Here is a 6081-nt window from a genome sequence, read left to right on the forward strand (position 1 = left end):
CTCGGAGAAGGAGACAATGAGGCATTGATACGATGTATGTTAGGAGAGAGAGAGAGAGAGGGGGGGGGGGGGGACCGTGCCTCAAGCAGGAAAAGAGGGCGTGAGGGAGCACATGTAAGCGAAAGATGTGTCGAAATTTTAATTCATGACCACTACATATATATTAATATGATTCCTAAAGAATTCTGCGTAACTGCAATATTCGTGCATGAGTACTGGATTATTAATTGTTACAGTATGTTTTTGTTTGTTTGTTTGTTTGTTTGTTTGTTTGTTTGTTAACAGGGCGTTACCTGTGATTTTGCCAAGTTCTGTTTGCAAATATATGTTAAGTTAAATGTATATAAAATAAAAGTATAAAAATATCCAACTCATGTCTTAAACAATGTCTTAAAGACGAGTAATCCTCGGTAATCTCAATAACATTCTCTTTATCACTATCACATTATGATTGAGATGGGCATGTCTTGTCTATACTAATTGTTAGTGTTTAAAACTACTGCATGAAACGAGAACAGTATGGTCTAAAATCATTCAATCTGTGGTCTTGCAGAGTTAATTGTTGGCACATCTATAATTATCGTAATCTTCGAGATATCTGCTGAAGCTGGTTTTATAGTAATGTTCAACTGGGATTGAAGTAGTATAGTATACATTCGTTTGTCAGTCTCAGAGTTGAGTTGGGTTTAGACGCATAACTTTTTTACTGACTTGCAGGATGATTGTAAGCAAACAGTGTGAAGTATTGTGCACAAGGAGGAACCTCACGTGTGAAAAAAAGAAAATAAGCTCTGACATTTTGGCAAGTGCCAGAATGCGCGACAAAATCTTAAAATGTATCTTTCTTGCTCAATGCTCATGAGCGTCATGAATAACATGAATGTCATCTGTGTAAGACCTTAGTTTAAAAAAGGGAAAAGGAATAATTGTAAGGGAGATGAAGGACCTTGACCGAAAAAAAAATAAACCGCAAATGCAACTGATTTTGGTGGTTTGCCAATTCAGTGAAATCCAGTTGTTTAGCGATCTCCACATGAGAATAAAGCGTGTCAATTACTGCAAATTATATGCAAGAATAGATCCTTCTTGAGTTTAGGTACTTCTATATGGAGCACAAAAACTAATTCAAATTTCCTTTCCGCGGAATATTCCTCATCTAAAATCTGGTGGTCATACTAACAAACATTGCTAAAAATATTTGAATCAGAACATAAGAAGGGTTTATCAAAAATAAAGATCAGTTAATTGTTCAACTGTCAGTTCTTACTTTCCAGAATAAAAAAAAAAAAAAAAATCAAGTGTCAAACAATTATTTAACAGCAATAAAGGGTAAGTAATCGATCACATGTTTGGAGCCATAATCGATAATGGTTTCCTTGTTTTAACGATTCATCTTTTTAAGTCTTTTTACCATGATAATTATATGAATGGTCATTATACTTCTGTGTTCGCATAAGTGTGAGAATTTCACTTCTGTATAGAAAATGGCGATAGCAACCTTTTCAATTGCGCGTGAAAGCATCCTGTGAGGCATGCATTATGGGGATATTTTGGTGCACATTAAAATCGTGGCGGCCATTTTGGATACCAATTTGGCTGATTTGACAAATTCGCTCAACTAGACCTAACCTACGCCCTCAAGGATACAAGAATTGCACCAATCAGATTATAGGGTTACCCCTCGGATTCACCCTCGAAATTTTCACCATTAAGAAGTAACCCTTAGAATCATTTGCTGATGTTGGAGTTTCAATTTTTTCCCATTTTGGACACCATTTTAAATAACTCAAAACCCTACAGAATGCCAAAGTTGCATCAGTCAGATTGGGCTCCAGCTCCCTCGAAACAGGTTAAGACCATCCACATATTTCAAATACCTCCCCGAAATACCTGCACTTAACTTAGGCCCATAACATTGCCTAATGCTGGACGCATTTGGCGATTATATTCCATCCTTTTTTTTGGGGGGGGGGGGGGGGGTTGGTGGGCGTCACTCACCTATGTGATGAATATTAGTGGAAAGTATGTTTATCATTTCTTTTCTAGCTTTCTAGGACTACACAATTCAATTTCGTATAATTGACGAATGTCTCTTTTTTCCCCAAAAAACTATACTCCTTTCACGCTACTTGCCAACGTGGTCAAGCAACTCTTTCGCAGTTTGATGACTAGATTGTGTAGTGTGATATCCATATCTTTTGTAATTTTCAATTTATAGATTGTTAATGAGCAAAACACAACATAGTAAAAACAAAGCAAAAAACCCTCTGCTATTCAGTTTGTGATTTTCATTTCGAATTTCCACTATTACTATGTATGTGTCCTTTTACTCAACAGGATATTTTCTTTTTCCTTGCAACAATCTCATGTGTCTAACGAGCAACCTTATTCACATGACGTCCTATTCAAAATGAACATAACATTGTTTTGATGCGTGTCATGTCGAAAAAGGGCGTTGCTTCTCCTCCGCGCCACGGCTGATTGATCCCACGTCAGTCCACTGTGGCATGGTGCTCTCAAATTCGACGCATGTTGCATTTGGTTCACTGTGTGTATAGATTGCTCGAGCAGCCTGACATAGATTTCTAACTTGCGTTTTGTTTGTTCGTTTGTTTTTGTTCAGAATGTAAACTTTAATGAGAAAGTATTAATTAGAAAATTTGGAAATGCCAAAATATTAGTTCTCACGATAGGAATGTTAGACATGTAGACTATATACAATATACAAGGCCGGCGCAGCCGTGGGGGCCGTGGGGGCTCGGGCCCCCACACTTTTTGTTCACCATACAAAGGAATACATAAGGTGTCATCACTTTGGGCCACCACACTTTTTTTCAACCCGGAAGTATGTAAGTGGCACTAAAATAGAAATAGATAGAGATCTTGAAGTATGGCGGCGGTTTTTTTTGTTTTTTGTTTGTTTTTGTTTTTTTGTTTTTGTTTTTGTTTTTTTTGTGTTTTTTTTTTTTTACTTTGTCAGCTGAAGAAACCCGGAAGTGGACGGGGAGAAGAGATGAGCCGACGTGTTTGTTTGTTTGTTTGTTTGTTTTTTTTTTTTTTGTTTTTTGTTTTTTTTTTGCTTGTTAGCTCATGAAACCCGCAGGTGGGCCCCCACACTTTTGAAAACACTGCGCCGGCCCTGATATGCATCCAACGCTGGCCGGACCACGCGGCTTTTAATACACCGGCCAGTACGTACACATACTATTACTAACATACGCTACAGTGTGACCGATTCTGGAAGTGCAGTACGATCATAAACATGCATTAGAATGTGCAATCTCCTTGCTACGTTACCCTACGTAAACGAACACCGGCTCGACGTGGTTGGGTGAGGCCTAGGGATGCATGTAAAACTTTCGCTAGCGCTAGCGCAGCTCTGAAACTTTGTAGTCTACATCTATTTGTTGCAACATTTGGTATGTACTTGTGAATGCCGTGTGTGAGTGTCTCACTGCAAGGTCCCGTAATTATTGTTTCATTTTATAAATCTTCTGATGTGTCTTTTCTATTGTCATGTTTGGAAAGTCATAATGCAAATGGGAAAACGTTACAAGTACGTTGGCAAGTGTTGGAACGTGTTTCTCGGGCTTGGCAGTAGACCCTACTACTACTAGTATCAATTGCGAATTTAACAACACGCGAAAGTGCCACTGATACCGTGATTCGCCAAAATATCTGTACACGAAAATATTGGCGTATACAGTATTCGCAAACATGTAGGCCTGCGTTTAATAGCTCGCACAACATACATGAACGTCACGCTGTGTGAATTGCGATGGCGAATACAAAAGCTATTTTCCACAACTCATTTCCCTTTCGCTATACGTGTTTAAAACACAACAACCTTATACCGGTTGGTCCGGCTATCCCCTGATGATCTGTTGTAATTTAGTAATCACTGTAACTGTGACCAAGATGGGTCTAATTGTATCGTATTCTTTGTTGTATATTGATACCCCACACACACTAGCACTTTGTACACAAACCAGCACATTAGTATACACTTGCAAAATGCATCTGTGCACCTATGCTGTTGTTGTCTTCCAAATCTCCGGTACTTTACATTTCTGTACTTTAAAATGGAGTCACAGGTGAATACTCCCGATATTCTTGCTGACGTTATACCTGTGCACGACAGTATATATCACACACCCTTGAAATTCAGTGATACCATGCCGTACAGTCCAGATAATATTTCACTTCTTCATATAAACTCTAGGAGTTTGAATAAAAACTTTGAATATTTCGAAAATCTTTTGCAATCTTTAAACAATTTTGAATTATCTGTTATTGGAATTAATAAGTGAAACTTGGTTACATCAGATTATCTAACCAATAGAAGACAATATGCTACTTTAATGGTTTTGATTCCAATCCCTTTATAATCAAATGTGGTATTCCTTAACGCTCACTTTTGAGCCCACTATTATTCCTTCTTGATGTCAATGATATCATTGATACATCCTCCCTTCTTTCCTTCGTTTTATTTGGTGATGATACTAACATATTTTATTCTTATAAAAATCTTAAAATTTTAGGTGATATCTTAAATGTTGAAATTAGTAACGTATCAAATTGTTTTAAGTCTAATAAACTTTCTTTGCATATAAAAAAGACTCGTTTTATGTATTTCAAACTTCACTTTATATTAGCATTGATGATATACCATTAGAAAAGAAAACAAATTCAAAATTTTTGGGAGTATACATAGACGTGTATTTCTAAAAATATACGGATTATTCCCTAATTATTTCCTAAAGTTTTTCCTCCCTCGTTCAACTTTACTTTTTTCATATAGTGCCTTAATTCTTCCACGTATAAGTTATTGTAATACTGTTTTGGGAAATTGCGGTTTCACCAAAATAGATTATATCTTTAAATCAAAAAAAGAAAGTTATGCGTATTTGTACTGGATCGCATTTCCTAGCTGATACTGATTCTTTATTGCATGAACTTAAAACATTAAAGGTTTTTGACTTGAATATTATTCAAGTAGCAGTAATCATGTTTAGCTATATTCATGATCAACTTCCATCATCTTTCAATAACATGTTTAGTTTCAATACTTCTGTCCATTCGTACCCGACTCGTATATGTAGAAATGTCAATCTTTTGAATCCCAAATTAGTAGCGACACACAAATCTGTCAGACATTCGGGTCCAGACATTTGGAATAATCTTCCGGACAACATAAAGTCTTGCTCAACTATCTATTCTTTGAAAGCTTCACTAAAGCGGTATTTGATACAATCATATTCTCCTCACTCATTACGTTAAACGTGTGTACAGTTCTGGTTGAGGTGAGGATTTAGCTTTTAACGTTTCGATAGATATTCTGAAACCGCTGAATGAGATGTCAAAGGGCATGAAATTCTAAAGGGGTATCAAGAGTTTATTTGATGAAAATCGGTTTTGAAATGGCTGAGATATCCAAAAACAAGGTGAAACAAAGAGATCCTAATAAAAGGTGTATTCTGACGCCTTTTATTATTGTCACTTTTTGGATATCGTAGGCATTTGAAAAACAATTTTTATCAAATAAAGTTGAATACTTTTTAAAATTATATGCTCTTTCATATTTCATAAGAGGTTTCTCATTATCTCACTTAGGAATGTTCAAAACATGAATCCTCACCTCAACCAGTACTGTACAGTCCCTTTCAGATAACAAATACTTATGGTGAATGGTTATTATTTTTATTCAATCTCTATTTTCTTCCTTCAACTGGCACCCACACCTGCAACTGCACTACATCCACCTGATCACTTAATTTCCTCCAAGAGAGTTGTGTTGTATTGGATAGTCCTTTTATGAGTCCCCATCCATTTCACCCAGTCTCCTGCATTCAAATTGACCCCTGTTATTTACTGAAAACAAATACTATATATTTTCGTCGGCCTCATGCCAAAAGGGCCCCAACAGTGTACAAAGTCTACGGTGTTAAGGCCCTTTTGGCATGAGGCCGACGTTTTATAGTATGTTTCTCTGTATGTATACTGCCCAATGCAATTGCTCATGTATACCTATTTGTGTACTGTTATCGTTTTATTTCATTGCCCTTGCTATTCTTTGTCGTT

The sequence above is a fragment of the Diadema antillarum genome, unplaced genomic scaffold (genome assembly GCF_040938485.1).
Source record: "Diadema antillarum isolate AM-2024a unplaced genomic scaffold, OU_Dant_1.0 seq00000318_RagTag, whole genome shotgun sequence".
Lineage (NCBI taxonomy): Eukaryota > Metazoa > Echinodermata > Echinoidea > Diadematoida > Diadematidae > Diadema > Diadema antillarum.